We start from the raw sequence: 9,068 nt of genomic DNA on the forward strand, positions 1-9,068 counted from the left end.
AGCGGCGTTTGAGCCGCCCTAATTTCTGTTTTAGGGGCGTGAAACGACAATTGTTTTCCAACATCAACACTGCTGAATCGGCATTGATGCGATCCGACGAGTGCAGGATTGTTGAGACCCGGCGCACCCAATGGGTTGTCGACTCACCTTCTGCTTGGACACAGGAGGCTAAATCCACAATTGGCATGGGCTGCTTGCATGTATCCTTGAAATTCTGGATAAACCAGGCTTTTAACTCGGCCCATGACCCAATAGAATTGGCAGGGAGCCCCTTCAACCAAGTGCGGGCCATTCCATCCAACATCATAGGGAAATATTTAGCACACGCGGCATCACTAACTTCTAGTAATTCCATGGCTATCTCATAACTCTCGACCCATGCTTCAGGAGGTAAATCAGCAGTATAGTTAGGCACCTTGCGAGGACCCTTGAAATCCTTGGGTAGACGCTCATTACGTAGATCCGGTAGTAAGCATGGTACACCCAAATTTCTCAAGGTTACACCTGGCTCCACAGAAGTGGTTAGACAAACCAGAGTAGGTTGATGGGCCGCATACTGTGCCGCCAGCTCGGCCTCTCGACGTGCTCTATGATACGTCTCCAACGTATGTATACTTGTTGATTGTTCCATGCTATTATATTATCTATTTTGGATGTTAATGGGCTTATTTATATACTTTTATATTATTTTTGGGACTAACCTACTAACCCAAGGCCCAGTGCAAATTGCTATTTTTTTGCTTATCTCAGTATTTCGCAGAAAAGGAATATCAAACGGAATCCAAATGGAATAAAACCTTTGGGAGAGTTATTTTTTGCACATACGTGATCAAGGAGACTTGGAGTGGACGTCAAGCAACCAACGAGGAGGCCACAAGGCAGGGGTGCGCCTACCCCCCTGGGCATGCCCTCCACCCTCGTGGGCCCCTCGTGGCTCCACCGACCTACTTCTTCCTCCTATATATATATATCCATATACCCCGAAAACATCCAGGAGCACCACGAAACCCTATTTCCACTGCCGCAACCTTCTGTACCCAAGAGATCCCATCTTGGGGCCTTTTCCGGAGCTCCGTCGGAGGGGGCATCGATCACGGAGGGCCTCTGCATCAACTCCATGGCCCCTCCGATGATGTGTGAGTAGTTTACTTCAGACCTTCGGGTCCATAGTTATTAGCTAGATGGCTTCTTCTCTCTCTCTTTGGATCTCAATACAAAGTTCTCCTCGATCTTCTTGGAGATCTATTCGATGTAACTCTTTTTGCGGTGTGTTTGTCGAGATCCGATGAATTGTGGGTTTATGATCAAGTTTATCTATGAACAATATTTAATTCTTCTCTGAAATTTTTTATGTATGATTGGTTATCTTTGCAAGTCTCTTCGAATTATCAGTTTGGTTTGGCCTACTAGATTGATCTTTCTTGCAATGGGAGAAGTGCTTAGCTTTGGGTTCAATCTTGCGGTGTCCTTTCCCAGTGACAGCAGGGGCAGCAAGGCACGTATTATATCATATTGCTTGAGTTTATCCCTCTACATCATGTCATCTTGCGTAATGCATTACTCTGTTCTTATGAACTTAATACTCTACATGCATGCTGGATAGCGGTCGATGTGTGGAGTAATATTAGTAGATGCAAAATCGTTTCGGTCTACTTGTCGCAGACGTGATGCGTATATACATGATCATGCCTAGAGATTCTCAAAATTATTCACTTTTCTACCAATTGCTCGACAGTAATTCGTTCGCCCACCGTAATACTTACGCTATCTTGAGAGAAGCCACTAGTGAAACCTATGGCCCCCGGGTCTATCTTGTATCATATAAGTTTCCAATCTATTTTATTTCACAATCTTTACTTTCAATATATATCATGAAAATACCAAAAATATTTATCTTATTATTATTATCCCTATTAGATCTCACTCTCGTAAGTGACCGTGAAGGGATTGTCAACCCCTTTATCGCGTTGGTTGCAAGGTTCTTATTTGTTTGTGTAGCTACAAGGGACTTGCGTGTAGTCTCCTACTGGATTGATACCTTGGTTCTCAAAAACTGAGGGAAATACTTATGCTACTTTGCTGCATCACCCTTTCCTGTTCAAGGGAAAACCAACGCAGTAATCAAGAGGTAGAACTCTACCTTGATCCACTACATTCTGAGCATCAGCGCCACCGCCCGCCGGATTATGTCCACGGGGCGGGTTATTGTTCCGCCCACCGCTTGACACAGCCGGCTCATCGATATGCCTATTGTAGCTCCGGCTCGGGTGAGGGGTGGAATGAATCCTGTCACGACTGTAAGAATAAGCCTGCTGCTGAACCAGTGATGTCTGAAGGAGCTCTCTAGCCCTTCGTGTTTCAAGTGCCGTCGGCAACTCGCGTTCAACCGGGAGAGCCGCCAATCATGACGCCACAGCGATCATGTTATCCAAAGGGTTAGAGTAATGACCCGGTGGCGTCGGCGCGTGCTGTGGTGGGTTATTGTTCTGACGAGGTGGGTCTATCATGCGTGGCTGAATCGGCGTACCCGTCCCAGGTGCTTCGACCCGGTTTACCACTGCCAGGTTACTAGTTCCTGCTCCTGGTGTGTTAAAGAGATTTCTTGCCTCGTAAACCGAGGGTAGACGAGTCTGATGCCTCCTCCTCATGACTTCGTTTGAAGCATTCTGATCTTGCATGAGCCGGTAAGACTCCGACAGAATCTGCTGTGCCTGAGCATCCAAAGCAGCCCGCTCCTCGGCCATTCTCGCGTTCTCTGTGTCTAGCTCCTCCTTGGCCTATGCTATCTCATCACGCAATTTTGCGACCGCTGCATTATGCTGATCCTGATCTGCCAGGTTAACCACTGCGGTTAACAGTGCTGTCAGCTTATCCAGCAGGCCAGTTAAGACTTGAGCCGGTGGGCGCACAGGGCCTCCTGCCCCGGCAGCCGTTGCCGCTGCTAACTCGGAAATCAACACTGCTGCAGTCGATGAGTGCTGCACGGGCTGTGTATCGGCCATGAAGATTGCAACCCGGTTCGGCGGCTCGCAGGGGTCTAGAATACTATCGCCATCGGAACATCCCCCAAGACGGCCGTCTTGCGGTTGATACAATGACTCGGTCTCACCGGTGGATGACTCACCATCAGAATAAACGACTGTCTCACCACCAGATGCCGGTCTATCCTCAGATTTTGCTCCACAGATAAATCCCATGAAGGCACGATTCATGGCGGGCCGAACCTGGGCGGGTCTCGCACGCTGAGCCATCTCGACGATGTCGGTGCAGATGTCCGGCTCATGGCCCGTTTCGCCGATCTTGCCGATGAAGACGTGAATTCCGCCGAAGGGCACCCGGTATCCGTACTCAATTGAGCCGGCCTCAGGGCCCCAGCCTACGTCGTCAATGTAGAGCTTGCCGCGGCGACTCTTGGTCATCCGGCCCACGGCGTATCCCTTAATCCCTTCGAATTTTCCCTCTAAGAACTTGAAACCATCATGCGGTAGCCTCACGGTGGGCGCCAACTGTCGTGGAATTGTCACGGTAGATGTCCTAGTGTGAGGACTTAGTCGTGGAGCCATCGCAACCTAATTAGCTTAAAGGGGTTAATCAGGACAAAGGACACAAGGAGTTTATACTGGTTCGGCCCCTTGCGGTGAAGGTAAAAGCCTAATCCAGTTGGAGGTGTATTGCTAGGGTTTCAATGACCAGGGAGCGAATATGGTTAACCTAGCTCTCGATCTGTTGTTTCTTGCCCTAAGCCGCTACCGGGTCGTCCCCTTATATACACGGGTTGACGCCCTGCGGCCTACATAGTCCCGGTCGGCTCATACAATGTGTCCGGCTCAGTGATGTATCTTACATGCCTTACATTACAAGTCTATCCATACATGGCGGTTTATACTTACGGGCCTCAAGCCGCCTCTGGGCTTGGGCCTCCTATAAGCCTAACTGTGAACCGCCATCTTGTATACTCTTGGGTTTCATACAGGTGAACCGCCATTGTGGTTGACCCGGCCCCTCCTGGGCGGGTCATAACTGGTAGTCATATCCCCAACACGTGCCACATTATGCCTATCTCAAACTTAAGATGCCCGGTCCACGCGGTGTCATAACTGTCAACGGAAACATGGAACGCTCCCTCCGTACTGATGAGCACACCGCGGCCATGGCAGCGGAAGTACAGGGCGGCCTTATCAAGTAGAACATCAATTCGACGGCCAAGCCCCCATACACTATTAAATGAGTTTGAATTACTCCGCGGCATGACAGTCCGGCTCGTCAGGAGTCGGACTAGCAATTTGGCCTCCGTCTCAGTCCCACCTGCACTATGGCGTACGTACCGTGTGTACATAATTACGCACTGAAAATACCATGGGCAAAGACGAAGGCATAACTTGATCATGGTCCACAATATGGCTCGACCGTATTCGGGCACTCATACTTTCCCTTTTTTCTCCTTTTTTCAGGTTTCTTTTCCACAGGCCCCTCACGACGGCCTCTTCATCTATCCTTTCGAAGGATCAACACACCAAGAAGACAAGCAGCATAGACGTGTGGCAGAAACATCTAGATGATCTTTTTGATGATCACTTTGCCTGTTTGAAGGTCCCGCACATAGCTTCCCCTTGGCCTCGGCATGTTAAATAGCCTGGTTGCTTACTGCATTATTTGTACAAATACGCCTTGACGTATCAATAAGATCACAACGGAAATAGTTGGCGTCCCAACATATGTGGCATTTGCTTACTCCTTTATTATACTTAAACTATTTTTATCAATTGCACCCATACACTTTGGTATGACTTAACCCGCCAGGGGCTCCTTTGCGCTCCATATGTTGGCAACAAGTCCGAACACTTTTTACAGTACAATTTGGCGCCCCGAATATTGCATTATATGCATCGACTCTGAATCATGTCTTTGGTCAATAGTTGGGTTGCCCGGCTTGCTACCTTACGTTCCGCTTTATCAGCTAGGGTAGTAAAGGGAGAACTACTGCGATTGTGTTTCCGGTTCACCCGGATAAACACCTCAGTAGAGAAAGCCAAAAACTGACTGTCATGATGCGATGAGAGCTAGTCAGCTATTCGGTGGCTAAAATCTCTTGCGATTTTTTCCGCATTACGCGAAGGATCGACTTCCACCCGATTAGGTGTTTACAGCCCCTAGTCCAGATAAACAAACTAGGGGCTGTGCCTATACTCCTATCTTGTCAAACTCCTATGGCTAAGTGAGGGTGATAAAGCCACATAGTCCAATTGCTTGGTTCGATGCACTAAACACCTCCTTCAAGGACCAAACTCTTGGGTCAAGTGTGTTTAGGTTTCAATCCGAACACCCCCGTACTATCTACGTGGGGGATGAAGCCGACGACTGGACAACTCTTAGATTTAAATAAACAACAGCACAGGAGGAAATATTTTTGAAAAACAATAAGCAATATATTACATATAGGCTTTGTTCCATAAAACACAAATACATTCATTCAAAGATAATGTTCTTCACACACTGGCCCGCTACAATGCTAGATCCTTCCAGGACGTCATCAAAATAGTGCTAGGGTGTGCAGTACTCCTTGCCCTCAGGCGGCCCCTCGGTCGCAAGCTTGATGGCGTTCATCTTCGCCCACTGCACCTTGACGCGGGCGAAGGTCATCCGCGCACCTTTGATGCAGACCGATCACTTTATGGCATGAAGCCGAGGACACGCATCGACCAGCCACTTCACGAGCCCGAAATGGCTGCTGGGTACGGCTTCGGCAGGCCATAGACGGATTACTAAATCCCTCATGGCCAATCCGGCCACCCTATGCAGTTCGGACAGCTATTTCAGCTGATCGCCGAGGGCCACCGGATGCTCTGGCGCAAGGTATTGCGACCAGAACAGCTTCTTCGATGAGCTCCCCTCCTTGGCTCGGAAGAACTTTGTAGCATCAGCCACACTGCGAGGCAGATCCGCAAACGCTCCTGGAGAACTCCAAATCCGGGTCAGTAAGAGGTACCTTTTCTTCACAAATTTGATCTGCATAATAAAGGTCTTACCCGCCGCATTTTGCTTGGCCTCCTGGACCTCCCGGAAGGCGCCCTGGGCTTCAACCCGGGCCTCTTGTGCGCTTTGGCAGGCCTTAGCAAGTTCGTACTCTTGGTCCGCAACCTTGCGCTCCAAGGACTCACACTTCTTTGCGGCATCCTCGAGCTCCTGCTGAACCTCCCCGACCCTTGACTCGTGTTTTTGGCGGGCATATTATTCCTTCTCCGCCCTCTTCTGGGTCTCGCTCAGAGCCTTCTGGAGGGACTCCACCTCGGCTGCAGCTCCTATGAAGCATCATATTAACGTGATCAACACAAACAATTCTTATCATTTTAATGATCCTAATAGGTCATTACGCACCTTGCTTGTCCTCAAGCTGCTTTTTGACGCGGCCGAGCTCTTCATCGGCCTGCTCCAACCTCTGCTTCAGTTCGGCCACTTCGGCAGAATGGGAGGTCGCAGCGAGCATCGACGCCTGATTATTCACATAGACATATATGATTAGTCTCATGTGAAAATTATTCGATCCTTCGTTCGGCATTCTTTTCGAACACCGGACAGAGTCTCATGGGCTACTGTCTGTACTACGGCGTTCTTTTTGTATAAATTGTGTCACGTACCTCAAAGCCTGTTAGAAGGCTGGCGCAGGCTTCGGTTAGTCCGCTCTTAGCGGACTGAACCCTCTCAACCACCGTACCCATCAGGATACGGTGTTCCTCTACAATGGAAGCACCCTGGAGCGCTTCTAGAAGAGTATCTGGTGCCTCTGGATGGACAGAGGTCACCAGTGGAATAGGTGCACCTCCTCCTTTCGAAGGAGGCTGCTTACCTGATTCCGGAGCCGTACGGGCCTCCGGAATAGTATTTGGCTGGGGGCCGAATTGGGTATGGACCCCGTCGCCAGTCTCCAAGGGGGTCTGCTCCCCCATATGTCCGGCGGCCGAGGTTTCACCCTATGGCACCACCTCGGCGGCCTCCTGTACCTCTCCCTGGCCTGGGAGGGTCCTTCGGGACAACACTTCGGCGTTGTCCGTAGTCTTGGGGGAGGAGGCCGGTGGAAGCGACCCGCTGTCCATCACCTTTGGATCCAGCGAATTCCTCGAAGATGAGGATCGTTGGAGGTGAGCAAGAGCCGGTCTGCAGCACATGATTCAACACATTAAAACCACTAAGTAAAAAGCTGAATATATATGTGTGTAAGTTCCTTTGAGTACTTACGATCCGGCCAGGGGCTTCTTCCTGGGATGCCACTCAGGGATGCTTTCGGTGTACGATTCAGAATCATCCTCAGGGGAGATCCTCCCTCTCTTGGACGCCTCTACCTCCAGATCTGTGGAGGCCACCCTTTTCTTCCTTCCCCCTCGGGGGAGAATTGCTTTCCTCCTCCTCGTCGTTCTCGGCAGGCACTACAAAAAATACACTTCCGTGACGATACGTGTTTGTCACAGTAGGTCACATTTTCTGTCATGCATGTACATCCATGACAATTTTATGACAGAATCAAGATAGTCATACCTGTGCTGTCGTAGAAGTGTTCCATGACATTACAAAAATTATCATCACGAAAGTGTCCACTTCCATGACGATAAATCACGTGTCACAAAAGTGCTTTCGTCAAGGGTGGACGACACGTGGCATCCACTGTAACAGAACACCGTTAAGCTATCAGGTCTGGTTTTGGATCCGATAACCCATCAACAGCCCCGACCAATGGGGATTGTTCACGTGTAAAATCATCATTGGCTAGAGGGAACACGTGTCGACTCACCATTGGGACAGATGTCATCCACTCATTGGACCCAAAGCGCCTATGATACGTCGACACGTGGCACGGCCTAACAGAGGCCCATTCCTGCGAAAAGGCCGGCCTGTTTGACTTCGCCAAAAGGTGGCTGGCCGGCCCACGGCAAGCCTTTTAATGGCCTGTTTGCATATAGCCCATTTACAACCCGCTAATCCAGGGCCCGTTTACGGCCTATCCGAATTAGGCCTAGTAGCGTCATCTGGGCCGTCCAATATAATTCCAGCCTGTTTTAACTTCTGGCCCATGTATGGCCCATGATGGCTTTCAGCCCATATGAGGCCCTTAGTAACCCTCGGCTCATTAACGGTCCGTGGTAAAACTGGCCCGTGATGAACAGTGTATCACTTTATACCCATTAACGGCCCATTATTCTGTTGGGCCATTTCCAGCCCATGTTATCTTTCAGCCTTCTCAGGGCCCATTTATTCTTGGGCTCATTTCCAGCATTCGTTTACTTTCGGCCTGTTACTGTCATTTTTAGCTTGTGGGCCAAATTCAACCCATGGTTACAGTCGGCCCGTTTGGGGCCCGTTAATACGTTCGGCCGTTTTCATTGCGTCATCAAATACGGCCGATTAACGACGGCCCGTTATGGTCGGCCCATGAACGGACGATTTCAACTCTAGCCCATTTACGACCATAATGTGGTCTGTTATTGGCCCATGTTTGGCCAACCGATCATACGACCCATAGAAGGCCCATTGATGATATGGCCTGTAGAAGGCCCATTGTGTCAATGACCCGTATAAGGCACATGGTTTCTATGCCCCGTAGAAGGCCCATTGTTTCTACAGCCCTTAGAAGGCCCATTGTTTTTACGGCCCGTACGAGGCCCATGTTAACTACAGTAAATATGTAGCCCATGGTTAATGTGGCCTAGTTTTAAAAAATAGGTTATTGCGGCCACTAGCAAACCACGGAAAAAGAACTGCACTGACTACAAGAAAACAAATAAACAAGATAATAAGGAAATAAACATGCAAGCAACTTATGCTAGGCTATCACGGCTATTACACATATTACATCCACTGGGCATCAAAGTTCACCACCAGTGCACATATAGGGAACAAAGCAGCATACAAACGCCGCAGCAAAACAAGTCCAGAACTGAAACCACTTTAGAAGAGCTCAAGAAACAATACCCTGGGTACCCATAATGCTGGCAAGATGCTTAGAAACCTTATTTACTTTCTCTTGTTTGGCGCTTAAATCCTCCAACACTTTCTGTTGCACCAGAAGTATGCATCTG

This window comes from Triticum urartu, chromosome 2A (assembly GCF_056163025.1).
Source record: "Triticum urartu cultivar PI428250 chromosome 2A, HENAU_Tu73, whole genome shotgun sequence".
NCBI lineage: Eukaryota > Viridiplantae > Streptophyta > Magnoliopsida > Poales > Poaceae > Triticum > Triticum urartu.